This window comes from Chiloscyllium plagiosum, chromosome 2 (assembly GCF_004010195.1).
Source record: "Chiloscyllium plagiosum isolate BGI_BamShark_2017 chromosome 2, ASM401019v2, whole genome shotgun sequence".
In the NCBI taxonomy this organism is placed as follows: domain Eukaryota; kingdom Metazoa; phylum Chordata; class Chondrichthyes; order Orectolobiformes; family Hemiscylliidae; genus Chiloscyllium; species Chiloscyllium plagiosum.
In genome coordinates, this window is record NC_057711.1 from 58,743,698 (window position 1) to 58,765,438 (window position 21,741).

Here is a 21,741-nt window from a genome sequence, read left to right on the forward strand (position 1 = left end):
GAATGGGCAGTAGTTGCTGGTCTAGACAACAATGCCTATATCCTGTGAATAAAACTAAAGGGGTAACTTAGTGCTAATCTGGCACAAATGAAGGCCATTGGGAGTCCATGCCTGTTTTCTGAACAGAAATCCATGCAGTCCCATTTCCCTTTATTCCTTCAAGTTTACTCCCTTCCAATATCCATCCACTCTCCTTTTGAACCAATGATTGTCTCTGTTGCATAACATTTCTGAAAGGATTAAAGTTGGATACTGCATTAAACTCCAATCAAAATAATGAAAAGGCAGACCATCTTAGGATCTTGTAGAGTCAGACTTAAATCCTAGATCTTCACGCAGTCATTGGAGGAAAATATAAAATTTTACAAATGTACCTTATATTTGATTATTATTATGCAGCAGACTGCACCTTCTTTAAGACAAGAGACTCCTCTAAGCTCAATGGGTTTCCTCTGTCACTAAACCAATGAGGTCTTTAGACTCTGTCAAGAAGAGAGTTTGGTGACAGCTAATTACCTCAAACACAAGGCAGTAGGCTTGGCTTGGCATGGCAACAGATCTGGTAGCTTCCACTTACAGTACCCTCATAGATGGGAATTCCAGAGTTACATCCTGCAGCTCCAGTATCTGAACAGCTATTTGAAGGTCAGGACCTTCAACTCTAGTGGCATTTTCTCACTTTTCATAGTTTTGATACCGGTACAAAGCTTTCCAATTTTCTATCTCCTGCCTTCCCAAATCCTCGTAAATCTGAACTAACCACAGAAAATGCTGGAAAGACTCAGCAGCACAGGTGGCTCTGGTGCAAGGAAACTGAGTTTAACTCATATCAGGAGGGCAGCATGGTGGCTCAGTGGTTAGCACTGCTGCCTCACAGCATCAGGGACCCGGATTCAACTCCAGCCTCAGGTGACTGTCTGTGTGGAGTTTGCACATTCCCCCCGTGTCTGTGTGGGTTTCCTCCGGGTGCTCCGGTTTCCTCCTACAGTCCAAAGATGTACAGGTTGGGTGAATTGGCCATGCTAAATTGCCCATTGTGTTCAGGGATGTGTTGTTCAACTGCATTAGTCAAGGGGAATGTAGAGTAATAAGATAGGGGATTGGGTCTGGATGGGTTACTCATCAGAGGGTCGGTGTGGACTAGTTGGGCTGAATGGTCTGTTTCCACACTGAAGGGATTCTATATAATAGAATAGTCCTGAAATGTTAAAACCTGAAACATAAACTCAGTTTCTCATTACACAGAGATGGGATTTGATCCTTGGTTCAAAACCTTACTATAGAATCCCTACAGTTTGGGAGCAGGCCATTTGGCCCATCAAATCCACATCACCCTTCCGAACAGCATCCCAACCTGAACCCCTTCCCCACAACTCTGCATTTCCCATGGCTAACCCACCTAGCCTGCATATTCCTAAACACTATGGGCAATTTAGCATGGCCTGCACATCTTTACACTATGTCAGGAAACTGGAGCACCAGGAGAAAAGCCACTGAGATATGGGTAAACGTGCACACTCCACACAGGCAGGCACTTGAAAGTGCAATCAAACCCAAGTCCTTGGCATTGTGAGGCAGCAGTGCTAACCACTAAGCCACTGTGTCACCCTATTATTTCCTGTTATCACTTATTTTTCTTAGAAATTCTTATTTCTATATTTGTGTGCAGCTTGTCCATTATGTATTCACTAGCTTGAATTGTATTCTCTTGCCAGTGGTGCCAGCCACATCAGGAAAGATCAAAATACAGGATGATACAGCATTATTTAGTTGTGTGAAATGGATATTGTGGTGGTGATGCCACTAGCATTGACTTATAACAAATCCGATCGACATTTTCAAGATGTTAAAGAAAATAAATAGGATATATAGAGGGCATCTATTTCTGCTGTTTGGGAATCAAAAAATTAGAGCCAGATCCTTCAGGAGTAAAATGAATGAATACATCTACAGACTTAGGGTATTCAAAGTTCAGAAGTCTATTCTGCAAGTGGCAATTGATGTTATATCAATTGCTCATTTTAAATCTGAGTTTGAAGTGTAATAATTTCTATTGAGTATATGGATGTGGAGGTGCTGGTGTTGGATTGGGTTGGACAAGGTCAAAACACACACAATACCAGGCTATAGTCCAACAGGTTTATTTGAAAACACTCGTTTTCGGAGCGCTGCTCTTTCATCAGGTGTTCATTGGTGCCATGATATGGAGGTGTCGGTGTTGAAGAAGCAGTACTCCGAAAGCTAGTGGTTTCAAGTAAACCGATTGGATGATAAGCTGGTGTTGTGTGATTTTTGACTTTATGGAGGATTATGATGATAGGTTTAGATGAAAAAAGATGGAAGAAGTCTTAAGTGAAGTGTAACTGCTAAGACGGACTTGTTGGCCAAATGGCATGCTTCTGTGCCATGCATTCTGTGAAATTCTATGTTACCTTTAACTTTTCTTGATTTATTTGTGTGAAAGGGCAAAGCGCAGATCATTGTAAAGGATTTCCAGCAGTTAACCACGTTATTTACATGGTTGCCCTGGAAGATACCATCCCTATAACTTATTATCAAGGAATGTTAAATTATGGTTTGTTTGAACAGTTGTTTTACAAGGGACATACCAAACAGAATAAAAAACCAAAGCATTTATGTACCACCAGTTGGATAACAGTTCAACTTTCATTACTTCACAACAATCTCTCGTAAGAAGTTACTTTATAGACAGGCTAAGCCTCTAGATCAGGTCATTTTTATCAATGTCCCACATTCAATATAGAACTGGTTTGAAATATTATTTTCTGATAACATTTGTAAAGATAATTTTATGTCTACTTGGATAATTTAAAGCAAAAAATTGTCTTGTCTTTTAAAAATAGCTTAAGTCAATGAAAAAGGACATTTCTCAGTCTCAGTTGGGTCATCTGTGGTTTAAAGTGGGGTCATCGTTGTTTGCATGTGACAAGTGCAGGTCCTGCCCAGTGAATCCCCTAAAGGTTTAATGGCTAACATCAGGAAAACAAATCCCAATGCAATATGGATATATTACGCAGTAAAGCAGAATCCTCCAGAAATGGTAGTCAGGAGGAGTCAATATGGTTTCATCAAAGGTACACCATGTTCAAGGAAATTGTTAGGGTTTGTAGAATGTGCTGGGAATAAAGAAGAGCCTGTACACTTAATAATCTTGGATTTCCAGAAAGCATTTGATAAGTTGCCACATCAAAAGCTATTGTGGATAGAAAAACTTTGGTATAGGTTGCAACATGTTCGTATGGATAGAAGATTGCTAGTTGGCTGAAAACAAAGAAATGCATAAATCAGTCTGGCAGGATTAGCAGGATGCGACAAGTGAAGTTCCGCAGGGATCTTAATCGCAAAGCTTAATGAGGTGCTACCCTCAATTACTTCTATGTTTAGTTCCTCTCATTTTAGCATCTCCAGATATTACAATCTATGGCCTGTGCTTCTCACAGCTGGTGATTGATGTGGCACGCAGAGAGGATCTTCAACAGAGAATCCTTGAATTGTTCGCAGGGGCATTCTCTGTTACCAATGGTCAGCTTTCTGTTCAGGATGTTGCAGAATTGTCTGTTGTCCATGCAAGTAACATGACCCTCCAAAAGCAGCCGACATTGCAGGAAGATGGGCTCAATGCTGGTGATGCTGGCTGCTCCCAGACTTCAATGTCTGATGTGGTCCTGCCAGTGATCATTAGAATACTACAGAGACAATGCTGCTGGGAATACAGAAGGAGGCATACATGTCAGTGGTACAGGACCCATGACTTGGTGCCATACAACAGGGAAGTAAGGAATATGACTTTATGCACTTTGAGTTTGGACTTTGCACTAAGCCTCTGGTTGCTCTACACTCGTTGGTCAAATCCACCAAATGTGCTGTTTGCTTTTGAAAGTCTATTATCCGCATCCTTAGAAATGGTGGCATTAAATGAGCTGACCTGCTCCAAATATATAAAGTGCTAGTAGCTTGAGTTAGAGTACCTGTGTTATATATATTTCATATGATTAGGTTAGATTCCCCACAGTATGGAAACAGGCCATTCAGCCCAACAAGTGAGTTACTCTTTGGAGGGTGGACCCATTCCCCTACATTTATCCCGACTAATGCACCTAACACTGTGGACAATTTAGCATGGCAAATTCACCTGACCTGCACATCTTTGGATTGTGGGAGGAAATCCATGCAGACACGGGGAGAATGTGCAAACATTACACACAGACAGTCGCCCGAGGTTGAAATCGAACCCAGGTCCCTAGCACTATGAGGCAACAGTGCTAACCACTGAGCCACTGTTCCACCCCACATGGCATATTCTTCATTAATACATTGTTATTAAAATAAAATCCAAATTTAGTGACAAGTCTCGTTGACCTGCAGAACATCACTAATGCAAAGCTGATTATTTTTGTAGAAACTGTATAATTCTGTATTATTTAAGCCATGATTTTTCCTATTGTATACTTTATTTATAACATTTACAAAAGAATATTGCATGGTCACTCAATGCTTGTATTAAATAAAGAACAAACCATCTCAGTTTCCTCTAATGCTAAATGTTACAGATTCTATTTACAATTGCAGTCAATATTTACAGTTTTCATCATATGTCAAACAAATAGCTCAAAGGGTTTTTCAGCATTTTCAGTCCCTCAGTGTATAATGGCTGAAGGAGTTTAAATTGTAGTCTTTCTCTCTTGTCCTTTTAAGGCTGCTGCTGCAAGCTTTAGCATGTCCCTCAGCACATTGTCCTGAACTACAAAATGTGCCAGTCTGCAGCATACAGTGTTGGGACAACTCTTCACACTGGAACACGAACAAGCTTCAGGCAGATCAGAGAGCTTAGTACTCTGTACATGGAAACTGATAGACAATACATGTCATGCCTGCAGCACCAGTCTACTGCAGATTCTGTATGTGCCTGCACACAATTACGTTAATCTCACCAAAATAAAGTGAGGCCAGTTTATCGGTAGGGCTCAATTAAGGCATTTAAGACGGAATTAATTGTTATCTAAAAACAAAAAAACATGCAGGGATACAAAGCCGTGGATATGGCGCTAAGTGAATTGCTCATTCTGCAGCCATGATGAGACCTTTGTGTCTTGTAAAAACTCTGATTCTATGATCTGCCGAATAAAATGGAGCCCAGCTATTTCATCCATTGTGGCCTATTAAAGAATGCCTGACTTTGTATGTTCCAGGTAATTTATTGAATTGGGGATAGGGCATCAGTGAATTTGGATCATGGGTTTTTCTGAGAACATGCAGAACTGGTCAGGTGGACATTCCCTCACCGATCACACGAAAGAACCCACAACTTGACTCCTCACTATCTACAAGGCACAAGTCAGAAGTACAATAGAATACTCCCCATTTATCTGGATTAGTGTGAATCCAACAACAGTCAAGCAGCTTGACACCATCCAGGTCAAAACGGCCCACTTGATTAACTTGATTTCCACAAATATCCACTCTCTTCACCACCAATGCTGTGTCAGCTGGGTATACCATTGATAAGATGTGCTGCAGATACTCATCATGGCTGATTTAAAAGCACCATCCAAAATCCGCAACCTTTACTAAGTAGACCACCATGGCTGAAGTATGGAATTGATTCTGGCCAACACACTTCAACCAGAAGGATGTGAAGGATTTGGAAGAGGGTGCAGAAGAGGAAATTTGAATGTTGGCCAGGAGAATCTCAGAGTGTTGTTCTTCCAACAGAGAAGGTTAAAAGGAGATTTATTAGAAGCATTCAAAATATTAAGTATTCAAATATAGTTAATAAAAAGAAATAGCTTCCAATGGCTAAAGAGTCAATGACAAGTGGGCACAGATTTAAGTGAATCAGTAACAGAACCAACAATGACATTTAGAAAAACCTTTTGTATGCAATGAATGCTTAAGATTTGAAGGTGATGGATGTAAATCCAATAGTTGACTTCAAAAGTATATAAATATTTAGAGAAAAATTACATAGATATGAGGAAAAGAGTGAAGAAATTGAATCAAATGCTGGCATTAGCTTCATAGGCTGAATAGTGTCTTACATGCTGCACAAATCCGCGATTTTATGATTATGACATTTTTGACTCACTTAAATAGAAACCAAAAACCTAAGGACCCTACACCACCATTTGGCTCTCAACCCTTGCAATACTCATTATCTACATTGTGTAGCACTGATCATTATGTGAAGTGCATCAAAGGCCTCATCACTTTGCATAAGTACATAAATAATAGGAACAGGAGTAAGCCATATGGCTTCTCAAGCTTACCGCATTTAATAAGAACACAGCTGTGGATCTTAGGCATAATTGCAATATTTTACTTCTTGCCCACCACTTACGATGCACCAATTGTTGAAAAATCTGCCTTGAATATACCCTGAATGTATTCAATGACCTAGGAAATTCCAAGCATTTATGATCCTTATGAGGAGGTATACCTCCTCGTTTCCATTTTAGCTTAGCTCAGTCTAATACTGAAATAATGCCTCACCTCTTACCCCATCCCCCTATTTTAGGTTCATTTCACAAAAGGAAAACATCCTCAGTTCCTTTCCTGCAAAGTCTTTCAGATTCCTGTGCCATTTAGTTATATTAACCACTAAAACATCTCAAATAAAAAAGAATGAAGCCAGACAGACCACCTGGATTAGATGAATGCACTGGAAGTGACAGCAGCAAACTCAACTCTGTCAACCTTGAAAAGTCATCCTGACCAACTTCTGGGGGCTAGTGCTAAAATTGTGAGAGCTGTCTGAGACTAGACAAGCCACAAACTGACATAGCCACCCTCGCAAAAGACTTGTTCAGAATGTCCCATTCCTGGATTTGTCTCATCAGCCGGACGCACCTAGCAAAGACTGCATTAAAGTGGTATACAGTTGGGAAGGAAGCTTCCAGATCCGAAGTTGTTTCACTGCATCAGGTTGAACATGGACAAGAACACGTTCTGCTGATTACTACCTGCAGCTCCCTCTGAATAGTGAATTAGTGCTCCTCCATGTTAAATGCCACTTGGAGGGAGCACTGCAGGTGGCAAGTGTGTGGAATGTACTCTGGGTGAGGGATTTCAATATCCATTAGCACAAGTGGCTGAACAGCACTACAACTGATTAAATGTTCAAGGACATAACTGCTAGACTGGGCCTGCTGCAGGTGGTGACGGAACCAACAAGAGGGAAAAATACACTTGACATGCTCACCAATTTGCCAGTTGTAGATATATCTGTTCGTGTCAGTGCCAGGAAGAGTGACCATGGCACAGTCCTTCTTAGAGACAAAATCCGACCTTCACATTGAGAATACTCTTCTTTGTGTTATATGGCACTAACACCATATTAAGGGGTATAGACTTCAAACTGACCTTGCTACTCAAAACTGGACTTCAATGAGATGCTGTGGGCCATCAACAATAGAAGAATTGTACACTGACACAGTCTCAGCCCAGCATATTCCCCCACTCTAGTATTCCCATCAAGCCAGGGATCAACACTTGTTCAATGAAGGGTGCAGGAAGGTATGCCCGGAGAAGAATTAGGCATACCTAACAATGGTATGTCAACTTGGTGCAGCTACAACACAGGACTACTTACATGTTAAACAGTGTAAGCAGCAAGAGATGGACAGGGCTAATCAACTCCCCAACCAACCAATCAGATAAAGCTCTGTAGTCCTGCCACATCCTGTCACAATTGGTGGTGAACAATTAAACAACTCACTGGAGGAGTCTCTCCAAATATCCACATCTCATGACGACAGAATTATAGAATTATAGAATTGTTATGGCACAGGAGGACATTTGGCCCATCTAGAGACAATTGTCTTCTTTCTTCCCATACCCCTGCACACTTTTCTACCCAAATAATCATCTAATGCCCTCTTGCATGTTTCAATTTAATCTCTCTCTACTATACTTTCCAGGTGATGCATTCCATGCACTAAGTACTCATATCATCCATGCTTCTTTTGTACATAAAGTTAAATCTTTGCCCTCTTGTTCTTATTCTTTTTGTAAGTGGGAATAGATTCTCCTTATCTATTCTATGCAGTCCACTCATGATTTTGGAAACCTCTTTAAAGTCTCCTCTCTAGCTTCTTCTCACCAAGGAGAACATGCCCCACTTCTTCAATTCATCTTCATAGCTAAAGTTTATTTTTCCTGAAACCATTCTTGTAAGTTGTTACTGGATGTTCTCCAATGCATTCACACCTTTCTCATAATGTGACACCCACAACTCTACAGAATATTCCAGTTGAGGTCTAACAAATGTCTTATACAAATTCAACATCACCAGGTTGCTCTCGTACTCTGAGCCCCTGTTAATAAAGCCAAGGACACTGAATGCGTTATTAACTATTGTGATCTTCAAAGATCCGTGTGCATAAATACCCTCTGCTATTGCTCCCATTTAGAATTCTACCCCTTACTTTGTATTTTTGTTTCAGTGTTCTTCCTACCAAAGTGCATCATCTCACAATTCTCTGCATTAAACCTGATCTGCCATATAACTTCAACTTGCCAGTGTCCTTTGGTTGATCTATTTACAATAATCTTCAGCCAAGAGGACCAAGCAAATGATCCACCTTGATGTCCTCCTGAATTCCCAGCATCACCAATGCCAGTCTCCAGCCAATTCGATTCACTCCATATCATATCAAAAGACAGGTATGTGCAATGGATAATGCAAAATCTCTGCGTCTTGATAAAATTCTGGCAATATTGAAGACTTCTGCTCTAGAACGTACTGTGTCCTTAACCAAGCTGCTCCAAAACAGCCACAACACTGACATCTGCCAGGCAATGTTGAAGATTGTCCAAGTATGTTCTGTACACAAAAAGCAGGGCAAATTCAACCCAGCCAGTTACCACCTTATCAATACACGCTTGATCATCGGTAAAGTGATCGACTGTTTCATCAAGAGGGCTATCAAGCAGCACCTGCTAAGCAACACAGTGCTCACTGACAGCTAGTTCTAGATTCACCTCACAAGACTTCTCTATTTTTATGCTCCGTTCCATTTCCTATGTAGGCCAAATTTTTGAATTCCTGGGAAGGGTCCAGCTAATAAAGTAATGTTCCTTAGCATATTGACATTGTATACAATACAGGTCAACTTTCCCCACATTTAACCATGTCTTCAGAGTAAGTTAAAAATCAGCTACATCAAATAAACCAGATTAAACTCAGACATTCCACAAGTCAATAAATAGGCTGCTTTACAATATTACATAAATATGTAGCAAATCAGAATGCAACTGGAACAAGAAAGCAAAGTCAAAGCTTTGTTACAAAAAAATATTACAAGTGTTGGAAATCTGAAATAAACACAGAAAATGTTGAAAATGCTCAGGTCAGGCAGCATCTGTGGAGTGAAATAAGGTAATAGTATAGCATTTCTACGTCAATGATCCCTCATGTCACAATATTTTTTGTTTCTATTTTAAAATGCAGTTCATGCATTAATTATTCAAATGGCCATTTAACCTGTGCCATGAATAAAGGAGTAAGAAGTTCAGATATTGCCCTTGTGGTTATCCGTAATTGCTGTTGGAATCTGCTCGATAGAATGGGATTGACACTTCTCCTGAAGTCTCCCTTGTTTTTTTTTTCCATATTTGCAGCCAGATTGACTGGGTGTTAAGGAGAGTAGTGTTCATGTCAGTTACCTCCTGCCAACCATTTCAAATAAATTCTCTCTAAGTAAACAGGCATTGACTGCCAATCATGGTAACTGTCATCATGTTAATTAGAATCATCTTTAAATCTGGTTGTATGATATCTAGTGTCACTACAATGATATTCAATCTCTTCAGTACTACTTATTTCATATTAAGGGCTTTAAAATAAGTATGTGATCAAAATACATCTCCAAGCCAGAGGGTGCTATGAATGAAGAGAATTGCAACTGGCTTTAGAGCTTGCACAAGTTAATAGTTTGAGCAGAAAAATGTCAGGTGAAATTTAATGGAGGGGAGTTGAGCTGATACTGTTTTGGCAAAGGAATAGACATATACAGCCAGAATTTTTTTTTTCAGAGATACTCTTCTTACATTAATGTACAGCAGCCAGAGCTGCATTGGAGGCTCCATCTGCGCACATAAATAATGAAGTCACACTGCTGTCCAGTTGTGCTGCAGAGTAAAGAAGCACCTTTGAAGATTCGGTTGGACTAAAAAGTTAAAACTTTGAAAGGATTGGGAGATGAAAGAGACTTAAGTGTTCATATCCACAAATCTTTCAAAGTTGTTCAAGAAGTCTGTAAGACTCTAAAAAAAGCTTTTAGTGTTATAGTTATTATAAATATGGGATAATGCACAAGACAAATTCAGCCCAGCCAATATAAGTATATAAATCATTGGTTAGGCAAATGTATCCAGCTTTGCGTGCTCAACTTCAGGACGGATGCCAGACCTTGGAGAGTGTATGAAGGAGACTTGATAATTATAAGACAGAAACATGGCTTTTATAATAAGGAGTGACGAGAAAACCTGGGTTTTGTGGGACTGGTGAGGAGTGGGAGGCAGACTCCCCTTTCTCCCTCCAGGTCTTTTTCCACAGTTTGCGTATGTATTCAATGAATGTTTAACTGTTTCAGTGCTATGTCTGACACAGATAAATTTTCTTCCAAGTTTTACATGAAATGAAACATCTTTGTGGGGCTTAACACCTGATTTATGAAAATATAAAAAATAGCTCTTCAACTTATACATTCCAGAAATTCTGTCATAAATACACACAAAAAAGGAAGTTACAAAGAGGGAAGGAAGGCTTTTTGATAAGTCCTAAAAGAATGATTAATGATCTGGATGATTTCAGGCTAAGTGATCTTGCTGTGTCAAGATGATTTTAAATGTTGGTAGATGATCTCTATTTTTTCTCACTGAAGTCAGTCACAATTTGGATTACTTTGAGGATGCTTCCTGAATTGTTTGACTGGTCACACACAGGCAAGGGACATGTTTGCAGAACAGTGTGGGTGAAGAGATGGTGTAGCGGGAGGATTTCAGATTCCTGGGGCTTTGAAACCAGTTCCAGCAGAGATTGGACCAGTAGTCCTTGGCAGGGCCAGGACTGATCTCCTGAGGCCTAAGTGGTTGGGGAGCCTTTGAATTAAATTGGCAGGGGGTGGGAACCTATGCAAGGACATGGAGAAAGGGAAGCCAAGGACAAGAACAAAAAACAGAAAGAGGAATTAGAAAAGTGATGGACAGAGGAGTCAAGGACCTTGAGCAAACAGGACCACACTGAAAAACAATGAAAACGGGACAAGTTCATTTAAAAAGACAAGCCTTAAGGCTTTGTGCTTGAATGTGCAGAGCATTTGCATTAAGGTAGATGGTTTAATTGTGGAAGTTGATGAAAAGGGGTATGATATAGTTGGGATTACAGAGACATGGCTGCAGGGTGATCGGTTGGGAACTGAAAATCCAAGGGTATTCAGTGTTTAGGAATGAGAGGCAAAAAGGAAAAAGTGGTTGAGTTACATTGTTGATTAATGAAGAAAGTGATGCAATAGTGAGGAAGGGCATTAGCTCTGATGTTGTAGAGCTAAGAAACACCAAGAGGGAAAAAAGACATTATCGGGGGTTGTATATATTGGGGTGATGTTGGGAATGGCATTAAACAGGAACTTGGAGATAATGCAATAAAGGAACATCACTAATTATTAGTAACTTCAATCTACATATAGATTGGGCAAATCAAATTAGCAACAATACCATAGGGGAAGAATTATTGGAGTGTATACAGAATCATTTTCTTGATCAACACGTTGAGAAACCAACTACAGAACAGACCATCCTAAACTAGGTATTGTATCATGAGAAAGGAATAATTAACAATCTAGTTGCATGAGGTCCCTTGGGGATGACATGATAGAATTCCCCATCAAGATGGAAAGTGATCTAGTTAATTCTGGCACTCAGGTCCTGAATCTAAATAGAAGAAATTATTACTGTATGCGGTTAGAGTTGGCTATAATAGTTTGCGGGTGGTTACTTAAAGGGGTGATGGTGAAAAGGCAATGGCAAACTGCAAATAATTGTTCGTCCCTGGCCAAACAATGGCTGATAGGGAAATTAGAGATAATAATAGATCAAAGTAAGAAACACACTAATTGGCCAAAACAAAACAGATTGGAGGAGCGGGAGCAGTTTAGAATTCAGCAAAGGAAGACAAAGGGATTGGTTAAGAAAGGGGAAATAGAGTATGAGAACAAGCTTGTGGGAGCATAAAAACTGACTGTCGAAGTTTCTTTCTGTGTGTGCAAAGGTTTGGTAAACGCGTGTGTAGGTCCCCTTACAGTCAGAAAGTGAAATTTATAATAGGGAACAAAGAAATGGCTGTTCAACTTAAATACTTACTTTGGTTCTGTGTTCACAAAGGAGAATGGAAATAACGCACCAGAAATGTTGGCGAACACAGGACTAATGAAAAGGAGGAACTGAAGGATATCACTATTAGTATGGAAATGATGTTGGGTAAATTGTGGGAATTGAAGGCTGATAAATCTCTAGGGCTTCATATTCTACACTGCAGAGTACTTAAAGAAGTTTCCTAGAAATAGTAGAGGCACTGGTGGTCATCTTCCAAGGTTCTATAGATTCTGGAACAGATTGGAGGGTCGCTAATACAGAAAAGGAGAGAGAGAGAAAACTAGGAATTATATACCGACCAGCTTAATGTCAGTCGTGGGGAAAATGTTCCAGTCCATCATAAAAGATTTAATATCAGAGCACTTGGAAAACAGTAGCAGGATCAGATAGAGTCAGCAGGGATTCACTAAAGTGCAGTCATGCTTGACAAATATACTGGAATTCTTCAAGGATGTAACTTGTAAAGTTGATCGGGGTGTGGGAGGTCAGTCCTACATAAGTGATTAAAATGCAAAATGAAAGCACATGGCATTGAGATGAACAGTAAACTAGTTGGCAGACAGGGAACAAAGAATAGGAATAAACAGGTGTTTTCTGAATGGCAGGCAAAGACTACTTGGTTCCTGCAGTGCTAGGACCCCAGCTATTTCTAACATATATTAAAGATTTAGATGAGGGAACTATATGCAATGTCTCCAAATTTGCAAATGACACAAAGAGAGGATGAGCTGTGAGGAGGATGAAGAGATGCTTCAATGTGATTTGGACAAGCTGACTGAGTAGGCAAATGCATGGTAGGTGCAGTGTAATGTGGGTAAATATGAGATTATCTATTTTGGGAGCAAACACATGAAGGCAGATTATTATCTGAATGGTTATGATTTGAGAGGGGGGAATTAGCAGCAAAACTAGTCATTAAAGATAAGCATGCAGGTACAGCAGGTGATCTGGAGGCAGATGGTACATTGGCCTCCATACCAAGAGGATGTGAGTACAGGAGAGAAAGTTTCTTGCTGCTATTACACAGGGCCTTGGTGAGCTCACATGTGAACATACATACTGTGCACTTTTGGTGTCCTTATCTGAAGAGGGACAGTGATGGGATATTGGCCTCTGGGGAGTTATTTCACCATTTTTGATACAAAACTTGTTCTACAACAGCTAGAACAGAGGATTAGAAGAGAAAGAAATGTTCAAGATATTGAGGGATTTTAAGAAAATAAACAAAAATAACGATTCCTAGTCAGTGAATCAGTAACTAGTGGCATATGTTTAACATATGTTTAGCAGATTGCATTGCGCCTCCAATTTAATGAAAGACCTCAAGGTGCTTCACAAGGATATTATCAAAACCAAAGTATATACATGGCAGATATGAGATCAGATGACCAGCAGCTTATCAAAGCAGTAGGTCTTAAAGAGTGTCTTGGAGGAAAACAAGATGTGAAGAGGTTTGAGGATGGTATTTCAAAGCGTAGAGAACTAGTGAAGCAATTACATTGAGGATCAGAATTAGATAAGTGCAGATATCCCACACTGTTGTCCAAATGACATTGCAGAGATAGGGAGAGGCAAGGCCATGAATGGATTTAAAAATGAGGATAAAAAATGTTAAAAATGAAGATATTGATCAACTCTATTCCAATGTAAGTCAGTGGGTACAGTGGTTATAGGGGAATGGGATTTGCTGTGAGTTAAGATAGCAAAAGCAGTGAAGTTTAGAGGGGGTAAAATATGGAACAGTACTAAGGAATGCATTTGAATAATCAAATCTAGAGGTAATGAAAAGATATGAGTGAAGATTTCATCGGCACATGAATTAGCAATGATTAATGTTCTGGCGGTAGAAACAAACAGTCTTAGTGAAGGCATGATTATCAGGTCAAAAGCTTAGATCAAGATCAGCTGTGACACAATGGTCATGAGCAGATTGCCTTAACCTCAGACTGTTACAAGAGATAAGATGGAGCAAGTAGCTAGAAAATAGGATTTCAAACATATCACCACCAAAAGGACACAGGACTGTCACTAGTAAATCCAGACGAGGGAGTTCAGCAGAATCCTTTGAGACCCAAAAGAATCTAAAAGTGTAGGAGCTGAATTAGGCCATTCAGCCAATCAACTCTGCTGCAACATTCAATGAGATCATAGCTGATGTAATAACCCTCAACTTCACTTTCCTGCCTTTACTCCATAACTCTTGATTACCTTACTGCTGATTAAAAAATACTCTTAGCATTGAATATTCTTAATAGCCAAGTCTTAAATGTCTGCTGTGGCAAATAATTCCACAGAGAAAAAAGAATTCTCCTCATTTCTGTTCTAACACCTCTGGGCTCTTACTCTGGGAATATGCTCTTTCTTTCTAAACTCTGTCAAGGCCCTGAAAAATCATATGTGTTTCAATAAGGTCACCTCTCATTCTTCCAATGAGTATAGACCCAACCTATTCAATCTCTTCTCACAAAGAACTCTCTCCATACGTGGAATTAGAATCATAGAGGACTTTCCCAGGGCTGTATCCAATGCCAGTATATCATTCCTTAAATAAGAGGATCAAAATTGTTCACAGTATTTTGCTATGCCTGATTGATGTCTGTCATTATTTTAGGAAGATGTCCCCATTGGTATACTTCAATTCTTTGCAAGAAATGCCAACATCCATTTGCTTTCCCTATTACCTGCTGCTAGCTTTCTGCAACTGAAGCATGAGCACTTCGATCACTCTATGATGCAGACTACGATAATCTATCTCTAGTTAAATAATATTTAACTCCTGTAGTCTTACTTATTAAGTAGGCTTATGTGTGGTCTTTTATTGAATGCCTTTTGGAGATCCTAAAATATTACATCTACCAGTTCTCCTTTACCTATCCTGCTTGTTACCCCTTCAGAGAAGAGGAATAAATTTGTCAGGCAGGATTTTTCTTTCATGAAACTGTGCACACTCCACTTGATTAGATTATGCATTTCCAAAAGTGCTATAATTACACCTTTTATGAATGACTCCAGCTTATTCCCAATAACAGACTTTAAGCCAACAAGCCTATTGGTACTTTCTTTTCAACACTCGCCCATTTTGAGTTTGGATTTTATATTGGTAATCTGCCAATTATCTGGGACATCACCAAAATCTAAGGATTTCTCAAAGATTAGGGGATGGCTAGAATGGGAAAGTTGGCATCACAAATAGTAGTTGAGACGTAGCTGACCTAAAATAAAGTTTGATGCAAATTTGAGGGAGTAGAAAAAGAAAGTAAAAGCTCATAGGGATACATGAAAGGGGAGAAAGAGAAAGTATCTTCAATTCCATGAAAAGCAGAATGCACCAGTTGGGCTGACAGTCCTGTTTGAGGTGTTCGGTTCTCAGCAATTCTACAAAATCAAATTCCATAATACCCATTAACAAAATGTGGATAAATATTTGGACAAGAAAAAATTAAAAGGGATGAAGAACGGGATTAAGCAGATTGCTCATGTTGGCACAGTCTCAATAAGTAGTTTGGCTTCCTACATTATGAAATATGAAGACTGCAGCCCTTTAATTAGATACATCAGTGAATTAAAATTTCTATTCAGCACGCATGAGCTTTCACAGACAGCGAAAGCATTCCCGGAATAGAACATCTATTCAAATTGTGAATTTCTAGCAGAAATAGCTCATCACCTGAAGTCTGGAAAATTTCCTTCCTCACAACACATTCATTTCCCCTTAGCTAAAATGAAATTAACAGTGACTGTAACTTTACACTGTAAACACTGAATCTTAACTTTATCTCACAAAATGTAATTGTTTTAAATCATTGCAGTTATATTTTTAGAACTAACTGAAGCTAACATTGCAGCATTGGTTTCTTTTTAATTGATTTTCTTTGATTATTTTCACAAAATCTTGCAGTAGTACTCCCAAAAGGCAGTTAAATCTTCATTTAGGTCCTTGTTAAAGAAAAATAAATTTCAATTCAAGGTCAGGATAGTCAGCATTACATTCCAGTAATGTTTTCTATTTTGAGCTGGTTTTATTTGCTAAATCACATTGACGAGTAAAAGCTAATCTTTACAATTGGAATATTGACTGAACATTCAGGCTTTAGTCACAGACATTTCTGTAAGGTTGATTTCTGCTGATCAGGAATCAATAGCACATATGCAGTTGTTTAGTTTTGCAAAAACAAAATCTTTAACACATAATAACATTGAAATTTGAAATTTTATGTGTAAATATAGTTTCATGAAGTATTTCTCATGACAAATTTCCCTCCAGAATTACAGCAACTAGTGGTGAGAGATGGAAAGGAAAAATCAGGCAGTGCGAAAACCTGGGACCAAGCATCACATGCTGCCAAAAATGACCTCAAATGCATAGAAAATCTGACTAAATAAGGTATTTTGATAGATTGGATAAGGATAAACAGTTTCCATTGGGAGGATTGTGAACCAGAGGACACTGATTTTCGTTAATTGTCAAAAGGACCAAGTTGAAAGATGAAGAGAACGTTTAGTCATCCTGACCCAGAATGGAATGCCCGACTGGTTGCTTTATGTAGATTCAAATTGTAACTTTTAAAAGTGGAATTGAATACATAGTTGCAAAGGAAGTGCTTTCAAGGACATCAAGGAGAAGAACAGGGTCCTGGGATTACTTAAATAGCTCTTTGAAAGAGTCAAAAAAGCTAAACAAACTAAATGGCTGTGCTCTGATAGTCCAACTTAATTTGTGATTCTGTTCCCGTGGCCAGATCACTGAGGCCAAACTTAGTCCTCTCAATGTTTCTTGGATAGGTTCAGATATTGAAACAAGTTAAGAGACTTTTGCTGAGTGTGCTGTGGGTAGCAGTCACTCATTCAACCATCAGGGAAGACTAATGTCTGAAATACATTGACATGGGTGACATGAGTAGTAAATTTCTGATCTAATCTCTACTCCAGTTGGAGTATACTTGTACACTGCAACGCTTTGACTTCATAAACAATCCTATTTTTACTCTGTAACTAAAAATAATGTTGCACCAGATGCCATGGCGTTTCCACTGTTTCTTAGTGATGCAATGCAAATAGCTTACATGTCAGTCAGATACTTGAGGTACAATGTGGTGATGTAATTGTCTCACTGTTGCCATGTGTCTAATAAATTATATTTTTTAAATGACATTTTGCAGTCAGTTCCAGTGATCTATTTGCATTAGCATCTGCAGCATTTCCAGAGATCAACATAGGGGACTTTTAAAGTGCTAGCTACTCCAAGAATGGAGTCTGCCAAATTAAACCCCCCATTAAAATGGCAATGACCTTTAATGTTTAGTAATATTGCCTGTCGTCTGTAGATGTTTCAAGCTGAGGTGAAGTTAGTGTCAGATTTATGATGTAATTCTTTTCATCTAAATATAGCTATTTACTTTAGTAAGTTAGTACAGCCCTAGTGCATTTCTAAGTCTTCACTGCTTCTATATTTAGGGAAAGAGTTTTAGCAGCTCCCTGATGGGAAAAGGCAAAAATGCAGGCAGGAAAATTCACAGCACCAGCCATCCCACTGGTTCCCTGCTTCTATCCCACACTGGGCCATTTCTCAGAAGCAGGATGGACGGATTGGGAAAGTGATGGAGGTTGGATGATTGGGGCAGTGTGCAGGGAAACAGAGTGGGAGCAGGTAATATGCAGCAAAGCTACCTGCACACAGGTAGTAAGTAACTGATTCAGGCAGATTTAGAGAGGCTCTAGAAGCCTGCCTGGCTTCAGATACAGCCATTCCACAGTGTAGGCCTCCGACAACCAAAGAAGGCCTTGCTGCAAGACAATTTTAGCTTTTAATTTGAGTTGAGTGATGTCTCCTCAATCATGGGACATCATCTCATTTATTTTCCTGGAAAAGATGTCCTACTTCCTTTTCAACAGTGAATGATATCCAGCTTTGAGAGATGACCCACGAACGTGAAATAGAGAACACGCTCAGCCTCTGGTATCTAAATGAGCAATTCAGGGAATGTCACAGATGAATGACTCTACCCCTCACAATGCAGGATTCCATCCATATATGAGCCAGATAGCAAAGTTTTGAAATCTAAGGGGACCATCACCACAGAAATGAAGACCATTGCATCCTCTACCATTTGAATAACTTCAATGCGTTCTATACAGGTTTTGCTGTTATTTGCAGTGCTGAATACTTCCATGTTTCTTTCTATTTCACCTCCAAACAAACTGTATGTGACAGTCATGTCTCAAAAACATGTTTTTTCCCTCTTTTCTTCATTATTGCAAATCTGTGATTCATTGTGCAGCACTTTTGCTATCCATCAACTTTCAAGGCAGGATTCTACTTACTTGGCAAAAGTTGTATTAAAATATTTTTGTCTAATAATCTCCTGTTCAAAGAGCACTATACTTAATTATGTATTAGAAATGTGATTACTTCAATGTAATTAACTTAATGGTGGTCTCACCGATATCTTAGCAAAGTTCTAAAGATAATAGGTTTTCAGGTATTGAGCGTTCACAAAAATACTTTTTTTTAATTAATCTTATCTACATATATTACTTTGGTCTAATACATTACTTAGATCTAATTATGCCAATTTTGCTATTATATCTCATAATGTAAAAGTAAGCTTTTTAAATTTTAAAAGTTGGATTACTTTTATTTCACATTAACACTTAACATTAATTTCACATGCAAAATATATATATATATAAATTTGTCCAATACATAACTGATCAAGATTAATTTACCTTATTCATATAAAAGAGCACACGTCGTATGAAAAGTAATTTACATGGTCTAAACCTTCTGGTTTCTGCATCCACAGAAAGGATGTATCGTAGAAGATGCTATCAAGATCTATGACTTAACCTGGGAATTGTTCAGAAAGTTTAAACTTTTAATGGGCAAACTCTCCACAAACGTCTCCTATTCAGAGTTCCAGCCCAAAACCTGGGACAAGTCTATAGGACTTATCTGGCTGAATACCCAGGAAATATTAGATAGATGAAAACTTCATATAACACATGTTTGCTTCTTTCAATCTACAGACCCAGAAAAATAGCCATGTCTTATTTCTCTACAAAACACTGCTTCAGGTGAAATTAATAATTATGGCTTATATTTTAAGTTTAATCAAGAGACGTAGCTCGATAGAACATATCATCAAGAAAGATCCCACTCTACTCACTACTGCAGACTTATTTTAAGATTGAGCTCAAAATCCACTTATCTGCTTCTGTGCTGTGACCGCTCCCAGACAGGTTCCTCCAAGATCAGTTGTTAATTTCACTGTTTTTTAATTTTCCCAGACATACTCCAATGTCCAGTGATACATGAATTCAAATAGCAAAGGCAGTAACTGACAACTCTGTCAGTTAGCAATGTGGGCTTCTTTCTTTCTCTCTCTCCTGCACTGACCTCACCATGTACTTCCTATGTCTGTTCCTCTCCTTTTTAAAAGTGCTATTGTTTTGAATTTTTGTTCCTCCAAAGTTCCAAAACAATGCAACAGCATATAAAACAGTAATAATTGCTGCTCCTGGAATTTGAGGAAATCACCTCCAATACCTAAAATACCTCAAATACCACAAAAAAATGGAGCACCTGTTACAGCCATAAATTTTTCCATCTTGGATTACCCAAATTCCACAAAGTTTTTTCCCTGGGGTCGGTGAGTCCAGAACTAGAGGGCATAGGTTTGGGGTGAGAGCGGAAAGATATAAAAGAGACCGAAGGGGCAACCTTTTCAGAGGGTGGTACGTGTATGGAATGAGCTACCAGAGGAAGTGGTGGAGGCTGGTACAATTGCAACATTTAAAAGACATCTGGATGGGTATATGAATAGGAAAGGATTCGAGGGATGTGGGCCAGGTGCTGGCAGGTGGGACTAAATTGGGTTGGGATATCTGGTTGGCATGGATGGGTTGGACTGAAAGGTCTGTTTCCATGCTGTACATCTCTATGACTCTATGTATAACTCCACAGCTGAATCTCCAATCACTCCCACTCACCACACAAATAACCTTCCAACCAGCTGACTACTACCTTTAACTCTACTAACTCCAATTGAATCTAACTACGCCCCAGTCACCTGATTACTCACCTGTTCACGTGCATACAAGCAGCTCATGCTATATAAAGCAGCCATTTCTTCTGTGTTGGTCCTCTTTGCAGATCCTTGTGAATTCGTGTGCCTAAAGGGCTTTTTCCAGATCATGAACTGTCATTTTTACAAGTATTGGAAGTGCACAGTTTGCTGACTGATCAGTGTCTAGTGAAGTGGTTTCACTGTTGCTGAGAAATATAGGTCAAGGTCTTCCTCATGTTATTAGCAACAATCCAATGTAATACACAAGCCACTAAAAGGCAGGGCTTTGAGACAATTATACCCCAATTTTAATAATGAGGGCTAAATAAAAGCATGCGAAGGTCTTTTAAACCTAAAACATTGGCAGAATGGAGGGAATCCAGTCCACTGCAGCAATATGGGTTGATGAATTTTGCAACTTTAAAAGTTTTTTCATTTTGTTCTAACTGAGGATTTCATTGTAACCATTTCATTTAAGGATTACACTTCTCTCTCAATTTATATCAGTCTTCCAATGTAACTCAGAAGGGTGGGAGCACATCCAACCTTATTTCTTCCATAGTGATCTTCAAGGGTCATGTCCACCATGTGTTAGCATATCACAGGAAGGCCGTAACAATGCTATTACAGGCGGATTTTCAAGGCAGCGTGGGGACTTGGAAGGAATCTGAGTCCCAATTTATACCCAAGCTATATCACGAGATGTTTAAAAAGTAAGTTGCCTAATTGGCCAGAAAGTGAGTCTCACATCCAATTAGAGGCAGCAAGTGCCCCATTAGACATGAGTTGCCTGTTGAGCTCCAGTGGAAAAGACAGACAGCCGCCATTTGGGGGATTGCTGCTGCCTTCTCAATTAGATCATGCAGCACAACAGAAGACCAGAAGCTGGAAAAGGGAGGAAAGTCACCATTTAAAGACACTTAAAGTGCAGCATTGGGCCCATGGCCAGTTAATGCACCATAATGCATGACAGTGGAGCTGGTGTATGGGAGAAGGATTCACATTTTTGGATCATTGGAATCTTTTTTGGGGTAGAAGTGACCTGTACAAGAAGGACAGATTGCACCTAAATTGGAAGGGGATTAATATACTGGCAGGAAAATTTGCTAGAGCTATTCAGGAGGATTTAAACTAGTAAGGGGGTGGGACCCAAGGAGAGAGTGAGGAAAGAGATCAATCTGAGATGGGTACAGTTGAGAACAGAAGCAAGTCAACCAGTCAGGGCAAGCAGGGACAAGGTAGGACTAATAATTAAACTGCATTTATTTTAATGTAAGGGGCC